Raw genomic sequence first — 12,348 nt, 5'->3', positions numbered from 1 at the left:
TCAGGTGTGGCCAGAGAGAGAAAAAAACAAAACAAAACAAAACTGTGCTTCATCTTTGGCCAAGAGTTCAGACCCCCTCAGCTGGCAGCTCTTGCTTCCAAGGAGCTGGAAAGACCCTGGCAACATGCTTGCGCTCTAGGAATCTTTACTCCTCTGTGGGTCCATTCTTGATTCCAGGGTGCATGGTTATCAGGCATTTTGTTTCAAAGAGAAGGAAATTGGGGGGAGTTACACATCATAATGGTCAGTCCAGGAACCACCTGGGAATGACCCACCTTCAACACATGTTCAATCCAATTAGCCTTTGCCTGATGGCATCAGCTAGACCAGGCTCAGAGGGGTCTGATGGCCATGGTGAGGTCACAGCTGTGGAAATGAAGAAAGATAAGCATCTGGCCCCTGGAAATGAGCTTGGGAATGTCAAACTCTGGATTAAGGTGAATCCGACCACCCCATTTTCATGCAGCCTCTTCCACGGGCAAGTTGGTATAGACCTCATCTGAGTCCCACCACTTGCCAACCAGTGTACCTGACTCCCTACATGCAAATGCCAGCTTGGGGCTTCCTTGTCTACACTGATCAGGATTAAGATAAGCATAAACAAGCGTTTCCAGTGGCAGAGCCGTTGAGGATCCAGCATTGTCACTGCAGTGGCTCTGGTCACTGCTGTGGTGCGGGTTCCATCCCTGGCCTAGGAACTTCTGCATGCCGTGGGTACACCCCCTCCAGAAGATAAGTCTAAACACACTTAAGGCAGGAAGAATGGCATCTACATGAAGATATGATGCCGTCCCATCTCTTCCAGGAAAGGACAAGTGCAGAGGGTAGAGGCCGGCACTGTCTGGACAGACCCAAGAGTATCCCTGGAGACCAACTCAAGTCCTGCCCTTCCCTCCACTTCAGACAGAAAAGCCCTGCAGGATGGAGCTCTTGCCCCCAGTTGGCAGAGAGTGAGGCAGAAGTGAGCAGACACGCACTTAAGGAGAGACGCAACACCGAAATGTTAATTCTATTTTTAATTTTTTGAGGAAGTGCTGTATTTTTTTTTTTCCACAGCAGCTGTAGCATTTTGCATTCCTACCAGTGGTGCAGAGGGCTCCAATATGTCTCCACATTCTTTTTTTTTTTTTTTTTTGTCTTTTTGCCTTTTCTAGGGCCACTCCCGCAGCATATGGGGGTTCCCAGGCTAGGGGTCGAATCAGAGCTGTGGCCACCGGCCTATGCCATTGCCAGAGCAACTCGGGATCTGAGCCATGTCTATGACCTACACCACAGCTCACAGCAATGCTGGATCCTTAACCCACTGAGCAAGGCCAGGGATTGAACCCGAAACCTCATGGTTCCTAGTTGGATTCATTTTCACGGTGCCGCTCCATCTTTTTTTGAAGCAATGTCTTTTTGACCTGTCATATAAAAAATGAAATTTCTGGGAGTTCCCATTGTGGTTCAGTGGGTTAAGAACCTGACTAGGATCCATGAAGATGTAGGTTTGATCCCTAGGCCTTGCTCAATAGGTTAGGGATTTGGTGTTACCGTAAGCTTCGGCATAAGTCGAAGATGAGCCTCGGATCCAGCATTACTGTGGCTGGGGTGTTGGCTGACAGCTTCAGCTCTGACTTGGCTCCCAGCCCAGGAACTTCCATGTGCCACAGTTGTGACACTTTAAAAAAAAGAAAAAAAATTTTTCTCTCCACTAAGAACTAGGAGAAGCTGCAGCACAGCTTATACAATTTGGCAATTTGGAATGAACTCTAAAAGCTACTCTCCAAAAAGACTTCATGTACCGAATCTGTTATTTTGTAACTAAGAAAATGCAATAGGATTATTCTGGCAATTTTGTTTGGGACTCTCAAATTCAAACTTTAACTATGTTTCCCAAAACATGTTACCAAGTTGCTGTAAACTAAAAAAAAAAAATTTTTTTTGCCACACCCTCAGCATTCAGAAGTTCCTGGGCCAGGAACTGAACCTGCACCACCGCAGAGACAATGCTGAATCCTTAACTGACAGGCCACCACAAGGAACTCCCAAATTTTATTTTAAAAGCCTTAAAGAACTGCCATTCACAAGAGGATGCATAAAATCCTGTTTGGGAGAATAATTACCTTCTAATTCACTTTCCATGTAAACTCGAGTTTTTCTGGATTGCATCTATTTACATAGCACATGTGTATAAAATTCCATTTTTTCCTTCTTCCAGCAGCTGAATGAGAGTCACTAAGGTTTCCAGACACCAGGACAACCAAAAAGACAGAGTCTGCATAAGGCCAATACATGTAAGAAAAGAGAGACAACTCTTTCCCTTGAAGGATGTTCAGTATGGCCAGGGAGATAAACAGAAAACTATGCAGCAGTACAGCCCATTGTAAGGGCCAAGAAGTCCAATCTCATGAAGAAATGCTCAGAAGTTCCCTGGTGGCCTACTGGTTAAGGATCCAGCATTGTTACTACTATGGCACTAGTCATTGCTGTGATGCAGGTTTGATCCCTGGCCTGGGAATATCTGAATACCACAGGCATAGCCAAAAAAGCAAGAAAAAAAGGGGGAAAAAAAGAAAAGGAAAATAAATGCCCAGGGATTCACTCAGGAGGAGAATAATATGACTCTGCGTGCTCAGAGAGGACTAACAGTACCAGGAAGGCCAGGACTCCATGGGAGGAGGTGCCCTTTGGCACTTTAAGGATGTGGGCAAAAGCCAGAGGGTTGGCAGTGAGGAATATCGAGGGTCAGGGTGGCTGGGGCTGCAGTGTGGAGAGCTTGGCATGGTAGGTTAAAGAGTTCAGATTTTATTCACCAGGCAGGCATGATAGGACCAGAGGCATTTTTGGAAATGGTTATCTCTGGTGTCAGCATTTCAGAGTTGGCACAGATTCAAAATCTCCTTTGGCAATGGCTGCATGGGGAGAACCAGTCCCATCATTGAGTGTGGGTGAGTCATCAGAGGATCTGTTCCAATTTCATGTTGCCTAGACGACCGGCGGGTGGTGGAGTGTGGGCTAGGTACCCTGCCAGGCTGACCTCTACACCTCCCGACTGCCTCTGCTTCATCGTGGGGGCAGACCAGCATTCCAGAGAGAAGGTTCTGAGCCAGCTGGCCTGAGCTGACTTACTACATGGGTTCCACTGAATGTCCCCATTCTGGTTGATGCCATTGACCACTACTGCTCCCGGGAGAGGAACGCCCTTCACTCAGTGGTTCAAATGCCCAATCCGACATTTTACAGTCAGCCACTGGCTCCTTGGGACCTCCCTTGTGACTCTCCAGTGCTGAGAAGGAAGACTGTACACACGTCTAATCTTGGGGAGGACCTGGCAGTTGGCTGGGAATGGGACGCCACATTATCTTAGCATCAGTTTTATCCAAAAATTGGGGAGTAAGTTAGGGAGACATGCTATCACAGATAAACAACTAAGTACCGGCTACAGATTGAATGTTTGTGTTGCCCACCCTCCTCAGTCATGTGCTGAAACCTAACCCCTAAATGATGGTGTTTGGCGGTAGAGGCTTTGATAGATGATTAGGTCATGAGGGTGGAGCCACCCCGCCTCCGAATGGGGTTAAAGCCCTTATAAAAGAGATGCCAGGAAGATCCCTAATGCCATGTTCTGCAACGAGGACAGTGAGAACCAGCCATTTACTTAAAAACTTAAACATAAGATAGGAGTCTATAAAACTCCTAGAAGAGAAGATTGGCAAAACATTCTCTGACATCAACTGAACAAATGTTTTCTTAGGTCAGTCTCCCAAGGCAATAGAAATAAAACCAAAAACAAACAAATGGGACCTAATATAGCTTATAAGTTTTTGCATAGTAAGAGAAACCATAAAAAACAAACAAACAAAAAACCCTGAAGGAGTTCCCATAGTGGCTCAGCAGAAAAGAATCTGACTAGCATCCTTGAGAAGGCAGGTTCAATCCCTGGCCTCGCTCAGTGGGTTAAGGATCTGGCGTTGCCATGAGCCGTGGTGTAGGCTGCAGACACTGCTCAGATCCTGCATTGCTGTGGCTGTGGTGTAGGTCAGCAGCTGCAGCTCTGATTGGACCCCTAGCCTGGGAACCTCCATGTGCTGCAGGTGTGACCCTAAAAAGAAAAAAAAAAAAAAAAAGGACAATCTACGGAATAGGAGAAAATAGTTGCAAACATTGCAACTGACAAGGGCTTAATCTCCAAAATATACAAACAGCTCATACAACTCAACAATTAAAAAAAAAAAAAATCGAAAAATGAGCAGAAGACCTAAATAGGCATTTTCTCCAAAAAAAGACATATAGATGGCTAGCAGGTACAAGAAAAAATGCTCAACATCACTAATTATTAGAGAAATGCAAATTGAAAGTACAATGAAGCACCACCTCACACCAGTCAGAATGACCATAATTAGTAAGTCAACAAATAACCAACGCTGGAGAGGGTATGGAGAAAAAGGAACCCTCTTTCACTCTTGGTGGGAATGTAAATTGCTACAACCACTATCAAAAACAGTATGGAGGCTCCCCAGAAAACTAATAAAGAACTACTATATGATCCAGCAATCCCATTTCCAGGCATATAACCAGACAAAACTTTCATTCAAAATGATACATGTACCCCTATATTCATTGCAGCACTATTCACAATATCCAAGCCATGGAAAAAAATCTAAATGTCCATTGACAGAGAAATGGATAAAGAAGATGTGGTATGTATACACAATGGAATACTATTCAGCCATAAAAAATGAAATGCCATTCACAGCAACATGAATGCAACTATAGATTAGCATGCTAAGTCAGAAAGAGAAAGATGAATACCATATGATATCATTTACATGTGGAATCTAGAATGTGGCACCAATGAACATATCTATGAAACAGAAACAGACTCTCAGACAAAAAGAGAACAGACTTGTGCTTGTCAAGGGGGAGGGGGGAGGAAGAGGGATGGACTGGGAGTTTGGGGCTAGCAGATGCAAACTATTACATTTAGAATGGATAAGCAATGAGGTCCTACTGTAGAGCACAGAGAATTATATCCAATCCCCAGGACAGACCATGATAGAAAAGAGAATTAAAAAAGAATGTATACATATATGTATAACTGATATACAAACTGTACACTTTGCTGTATATCAGAAATTGGTGCAACACTGTAAATCAACTACACTTTAATTTAAAAAATAAAGAAGCCAGTCATTTAAGAACTAGGAAGTGGGCTCTCGCCAGACACCAAATCTGCCAGCACCCTGGACCTTCTGCCTCCAGAACTGTGAGAAATCAGTTTCTGCTGATTATAAGCCACCCAGCCTATAGGATTCTGCTAGAGTAGCCAAAGAGACTAAGATATTACCTTTTCATTGAAAATCGAAACCAGAAAAATTGCAGAGGAGAAGGATCACAGGAATTTTAAGAACAAAGTATAAAACTCCAAAAGAACAAAAAATCCCACTGGACAGCCTCAAGCCTCACCCTCAGATCCCTGAGGTCAGTCTCAGAGGTTGGGGATATTTTGGTTGAAAAATTTAACAAGCTCAGGTTTACAGAAACAAGACCTGTTAATCTTGGACACTTACTGTCACATTTTCCTTCCACTGGGTGTCTAAAACAGACAAGTTCCCTATTCTCCTTTCCCTGGGGAGAAGCTGATTATCCATGGTTTAGCCTGGACTTTTTTTCTGAAGAGCAGGGTTTTTTAAGGCTGCCAATAACAATGCATCTCTACTGCTGGAACTTTTTCCCTATAGCTGAGTCACACCTAGAACCCCTTGGTCCATTTCACAATTTAAATACACAGGCGACGATCCACTGGGGACAGTCACAAACCAGCACTCCCACTAAACTGGAATCAAGTACTTGAGCCAAAATGTTCAACAGTTCACCAAGCTCCTTCCTGGGCAAGATGATGCAAGACACCCCAGCCTCCTTTTTCCTTAGATGAGCTTAACAGTAATAAGTCTCTAAATGAGGAAAATGAGACCCTCCACCACCTCCTTCACCCCCGAAGAGCAGCCCCACAGAATTTCACATAAAAGGAAGGGCACCCAGGCCAGGAAACCTGAGATGATTATACTTCGTTGACAGCCTGCCCACCAGAGGCAGAACATTTGAACAATTTGGCATTATAATACCTATAACAAGTCCATATTTTCTTTGGAAAGGAGATGCCCAGAGAACATTTTTCACAGGGAGATAACTTCAAGGTATTTGTGGATAGAAGTAATTTTCCAGAACTCATGAAATATGGCCCCTAGGTAGGAAAAAACGTTTCCACATTATAAGCAAATAACCTCACGACCAGGCAGACCCCCAACACCAGACCTCACTGATTTTTTTTTTTTTTTTTTTTTTTTTGCAGCACACGGAAGTTCCCAGGATAGAGGTCAAATTGGAGCTGTAGCTGCCAGACTACAACACAGCCATGCCATATCCAAGCTGTGTCTACAACCTACACAGAAGCTCACAGCAACACCAAATCCTTAACCCACTGAGCAAGGCCAGGGATCGAACCTGAGTCCTCCTTGATACTAGTCGGGTTTGTTACCGCTCAGCCATGGCAGGAGCTCCGGACTTCACTGTTCTTAAGTAAATGGCCCAATGAGTCATGTTGCAAACCACCAATGAAATGAGAAGTCTGACCATTGCGAACACAAAGAAGTAAAGGGCAGGGTCCTGGTGGAAAGAGAAAGCTCAGCCGACTCAGTTAATTGTAGAAGCATAAGGCTGACAGATGAAGTCAAACTTCACTAGCAATCCCCAAAATTCACTTGGCCAGTTTCAAAGCTACTCATGGCCACATCTGTTTGCAGGGCTATTAGCAACGAGCAGAACTGATCAAGCCTGGCCTAGGCCTGGAGCATTTTATAGTGGGAAAAAAAAAAAAAGAAAGAAACAGGTGGCATTCCTTGAGTCCATATTACGGGCTAGGAGACGCCTAAATATCACTACCAATCTTGGCAACAACTTGACAATGTTGGTAATTTGGTCCGCTTTTTTTTTTTTTTTTTTTTTTTTTTTTTTTTTTTTTTTTTTTTTTGGTCTTTTTGCCTTTTCTAGAGCTGCTCCCGCAGCATATGGAGGTGTAGCCGCCAGCCTATGCCAGAGCCACAGCAACACAGGATCCGAGCCGAATCTGTGACCTACACCACAGCTCACAGCAATGTTGGATCCTCAACCCACTGAGCAAGGGCAGGCATCGAATCCGCAACCTCGTGGTTCTTAGTCAGATTCGTTAACCACAGCGCCACGACCGGAACTCCCTGGTCCACATTTTTTAAGTGGAGAAATAGGAGCTCCCACTGTGGCGCAACAGGATCAGTGGAATCTATGAGCTATGGGATGCAGATTCAGACTCCAGCCTGGGACGGTGGGTTTAGGATCCAGCACTGCTGTGGCTGTGGCAGAGGTCGTAACTGTGGCTTGGATCTGATCCCTGACCCAGGAACTCCATATGCTGCAGGCGGCCAAAAAAAGAGAGAGAGAGAAACAGGGGTGAAGCTGGCAATTCGCCCAATGCCAGCAACAGGGGTAGGACCTGCATTTGAATTTCTGACTTGAGAGGCTGGGTCACTTACAAGATCTTGGGCTGCCTCCTTGCAGTTATGGCTCAAAAAGCCAGAAAGGGATGCGTAGCAGGTCAGACTCCTTGGATGACAGACACTGTCCTGGGATAAAGCCCCAGAGATCTCAGGAGTCTCGAGGACTCAGTCTCTGGTTCAGGAACTACAGGCAACTATTTATGTGGAAGGATTATTAGGAGTAAAGGCTATGGAGCTACATCATGGGTGAAAGTTACCAAGTTTGAAAGTCAAAGTCTGGCCATGCTGGCATCAATTTACAAACTTTTTTTTTTTTTTTTTGGTCTTTTTAGGGCCATACCTGCAGCATATGGAGGGAGCCAGGTTTGGGGTTGAATCAGAGCTGTAGCCACTGGCCTACACCACAGCCATAGCAACACCAGATCCAAGCTGCGTCTGCAACCTACACCACCACAGCCCACGGCAACTCCTGACCTTTAACCCACCGAGAGCGAGGCCAGGGATTGAACCTGCGTCCTCATGGATGCTGGTCAGATTTGTTTCTGCTGAGCCACTCCATTTCTGGAGTTCCCTGATGGCCTAATGACTAAGGATCCGGCACCATCACTGCAGTAGTGCAGCCATCCCTGGCCCAGGAACTTCTGCATGTCACAGGTGAGGCCCAAAAAAACAAAACCAGAGTTCCCACTGTGGTGCAGCCTATTAAGGATTTGGCATCATCTTTGCAGCAGCAGCGGTGGTGGTGGGAGGTGTGTATGGGGGTCCATCTTCAGCCTGGTACAATGGGTTTAGAATCTGTGTTGCCGCAGCTGTGGCTTGGAATCATTCCCTGGCCTGGGAATTTCCACACGCTGGGGATGCAGCCAAAACAAAACAAAACAAACAAACAAACAAAAGCTACACTTTTTTTTGTCTTTTATGTCTTTTTAGGGCCACACCCTCAGCATATGGAGGTTCCCAGGCTAGGGGTCTAATCAGAGCTATAGCTGCCGGCCTGCACCACAGCCACATCGGATTCTTAACCCACTGAGCGAGGCCAGGGATAGAACCCGCAACCTCATGGTTCCTAGTCAGATTTGTTTCCACTGCACCACGACAGGAACTCCAAGCCACACTTTTTATAAATAGAGGAAGTAAAACAAGTTTGTGTTTATAAATCACTCCATATGGAGATGGAGAGTCAGGGGAGGAAGCGGAAATAGCTGTTTTACCACTCCCCAAAACCCATAATCTCAAAGAAACCTATGCATCTCAAAGCAGCAAACTGAGGAACAGGAGGCTGACAACCAAGTGCCAAGTGGAAAGCTACCAGGGCAGGCCCACCACAGCCACCCCGCCATTCTGTCTCTGGTCCCGGTCCTACAGGCCCCGGGATCTGAGCAGCTGTCAGAGTGTGGTCAGGAGGACCAGGCTCTTGAGACCAAACCATCTGAATATGTGCTCTTTTGGTTTCCACATCCCTGGGCCATTGGATAACTGCTGTGCTGGACTGGACCTTAGCACCTCTCTGCTTGGGAGAAACGTCTGGCCCCAGGGCTGGCACCTGCAGCAGTGTCTACAGTGAGCGGCCATGTAGACCTCCATGAGGTCTGACCAGCTCCGCCCCTAAAGCACTCAGAAGCAGGAACCAAGATCTACCCAGATGCCATGGGGAATACAAGAAGCTCCCTCTGCTGTCTCTGCCTCTGCATTTCTTGGGATCCCAGCCATGTGGGAGAAAAAGGCCACCCACACCACCAGTTTCAGTTCTATAGTCACTTAGGGAGAGACTAAGAAACTCGGTCTCAAGTCAAACTTCCTGGGGACACCATGATGGGCCCAGCTTGGGTCACCTGCCCTCTTGCACCACCCAACTGTGGCCATGGCTGGTTTGGGGCAAGGTTACTGCATTAAGTGACCATGGCTGTTTCTACTGCCACTATTTGTAGAGAGAAGGAAATTCCTAGAAACCCTATGAGCAAAGAACTCAACAAATGTTGTGGACAGAAGAGTATTAAGAGTGGCCCTGCAAGGAAGCTACCTGGGTTACCAATCACTGAGGAGGTTAAAACCCTAGTGGGGAAAATACTGAACTCAGTGTCATGCAAAATGTAAATTATCTTCATACCAGCTCCTCACCAACTCTAAATGCTCCTGGTAAGCGAAAGAATAATTGAAAAATTAAAAAAAAAAACAGTTGAAGAGTTCCCATTGTGGTGCAGCGGAAACGAATCCGACTAGGAACTATGAGGTTGCAGGTTCGATCCCTGGCCTTGCTCAGTGGGTTAAGGATCCAGCGTTGCCATGAGCTGTGGTGTAGGCTGCAGACGCGCTCGGATCTGGTGTTGTGGCTGTGGTGTAGGCCGGGGGCTACAGCTCCGATTAGACCCCTAGCCTGGGAACCTCCATATACCCAGGTTGCAGCCCTAAAAAGACAAAAAAAAAAAAAAAAAAAAAAAAAAAGTTCAAAGATGACCATATAACTACCTTCCTGATAACAGTAATGGGGGGGGGGAATGAAACAACCAACTGATTATCATGGACATAGAGAACAGACTTGTAGTTGCCAAGGGGGAGGGAAGTGGGATGGACTGGGAATTTGGGGTTAACAGATGCAAACTATTACCTTTGGAATGGATAAGCAATGAGATCCTGCTGTACAGCACTGGGAACTATGTCTGGTCACCTGTTAATGAGCATGATAATGTGACGAAAAAAGAATGTATACATGTATGTGTGACTGGGTCACCTTGGCTGTGCAGTAGAAAACTGACAGAACACTGTAAATCAGCTATAATGGAAAAAATAAAAATCACAAAAAATTAAAAAAAATAAATCCAAATGTCTGAAAGTGCAAAATAAAATAAAATAGATTTGGTTATTTTTAAAAAAACTGATTAATACAGAACTAATATGATGTGCAGAATAATCTGAATTGACTGCTTACTAACTTGGGTTCTTGAACCCCTAGCTGTACACTCTGGGACCTATGGTTTTGCCTCTCAACTACACACTGGGCTCAGTTTTCCAAGTAGCACAAATACAGGCCTTTCCAGGACTCCCATGTGAAGGGAATTTGATCACTAAGCACGAAAGTTGGCAAACTTCTTCTATAAAGGGCCAGAGAGTAAATATTTTAGGCTTTTCAGGACAGACAGTTGCCATCACTCATCCCTGTGGTTGAGGCCTGGAAGAAGCCAACAAGAAAAAAAATGGGTGTGGTTGTGTTGGAACTAGACTCTTGCAAACAGCCAGCAGGACAGATTTGGCCCCCAGGCTGTAGTCTGCCTGCTCCTGAGGGAGCAGATTTCAGCCAGGATTTCCCTTCATATCTAAAGCTATTTGGGATACTATGGGGGGTGGGGTGTGTGTGCTCCCTGTCCAGGAAGGACGCTGCTCTGGCCCTAAGGACAGCAGGACGTGCCCCTCCCTCTGCATCCAGGAGGGACCTGCAAGGTCAGGGTGCGTGCACACACACTTTCACCGACTGTGTTCCTCCCTCTTCCCCATATAATTTTCTATTTTCAGCAGCTTGCCAACTGAAAGCTGGTGTATGACCCCAGCCTCACCTTAGGTCCCTGATGCCGTTTAAATAGTGCCACATTTCCCTCGGAAACATGTTCTTTCACCAGCTTCACACCTCTGATTGGGTGTGGTTTTTAAACACTGTCTCCTTGTTGGGCATATAAATGAAAGGGTTGGACTTGAGCCAATACCAGCACTGATTTTTGAAGACCAAAGCAGCTGCCAACACAGGAAAACTCCAGAAAAGGAAAGTCACCAGCTGTTGCCCAAGAAGTACAACCATGCTTTATAATAAGTTGGGGGGTGGTTATCAAGAAGGAAGGAAGCCTTAATCTACTAAAGGAACAACTGTCCTAACTCCAAATGGAGAGTGGGAAGTAAAATATGATCACAGGTTCAAAGAAAGTCATTTCTGTTTTCCAGTAATTTCAGGGGGAGAGAAACCAAGTTTATAAGGAGTTTCAGAGGTGAAAGGAAACCACACCTTCTTCCCTCATCTCACCTACCACACCCCCACCCCAGGGCTACAGTATACCCCAAGACCAGGACAAAAACCAAGGAAGAGATTCCAGGTACACCTTGAGGAATAGTAAGTTAACCTCATCTTTTTTTTTTTTTTTTTTTTTTTTGCTTTTCAGGGCCACACTTGCGGCATATGGAAGTTCCCAGGCGAGGGGTCCAATTGGAGCTACAGCTGCCGGCCTACACCACAGCCACAGCAACACAGGATCTGAGCCACATCTGTGAGCTACACCACAGCTCACAGCAATGCCAGATCCTGAACCCATTTGATTGAGGCCAGGGATCGAAACTGCAACCTCATGGTTCCTAGTCAGATTCGTTTCTACTGCACCACAACAGGAACTCCAATCTTGTTTTTTATATAACAGTTTTATTGGATTTCCCTTGTGATACAGTAGGTTAAGCATCTGGCATTGTCACAGGTGTGGCACAGGTTCGATCCCTGGCCCAGGAACTTCCACATATCAAGGGCATGGCCAAAAAAAAAAAGCTTTATTGAGATGTAATTTACACACTCTGAAACCTACCCATTTAAAGCATACAATTTGGAGTTCCCATCATGGCTCAGCAGATTAAGAACCTGAGGTCATCTCTCTGAGGAAACAGGTTCAATCCCTGGCCTCATTCAGTGAGTTAAGGATCCAGCATTGCTGCAAGCTACATAGTGTAGGTTGCAGATGCAGCTCAGATCTGGTTTTACTGTGGCTGTGGCGTAAACCTGTGGCTACAGCTCTGATTCGACTTTCAGTCCAGGAACTTCCACAGGCCACAGGTGTGGCTGTAAAAAGAAAAAAATAAATATGTACAA

At 45.6% G+C, this 12,348-nt stretch overlaps 1 protein-coding gene across 1 annotated transcript in view; it reads right to left on the bottom strand.

Annotated features, from left to right (window-relative positions):
* Positions 1–12,348, bottom strand: part of CMTM8 (CKLF like MARVEL transmembrane domain containing 8) — a 107,008-nt gene that overhangs the window by 27,251 nt on the left and 67,409 nt on the right. The window lies entirely within an intron of this gene.

Source organism: Sus scrofa, chromosome 13 (assembly GCF_000003025.6).
Source record: "Sus scrofa isolate TJ Tabasco breed Duroc chromosome 13, Sscrofa11.1, whole genome shotgun sequence".
NCBI lineage: Eukaryota > Metazoa > Chordata > Mammalia > Artiodactyla > Suidae > Sus > Sus scrofa.
Note: the sequence above shows the minus strand (reverse complement) of the source record. Positions and strands in the feature narration are given on the sequence as shown.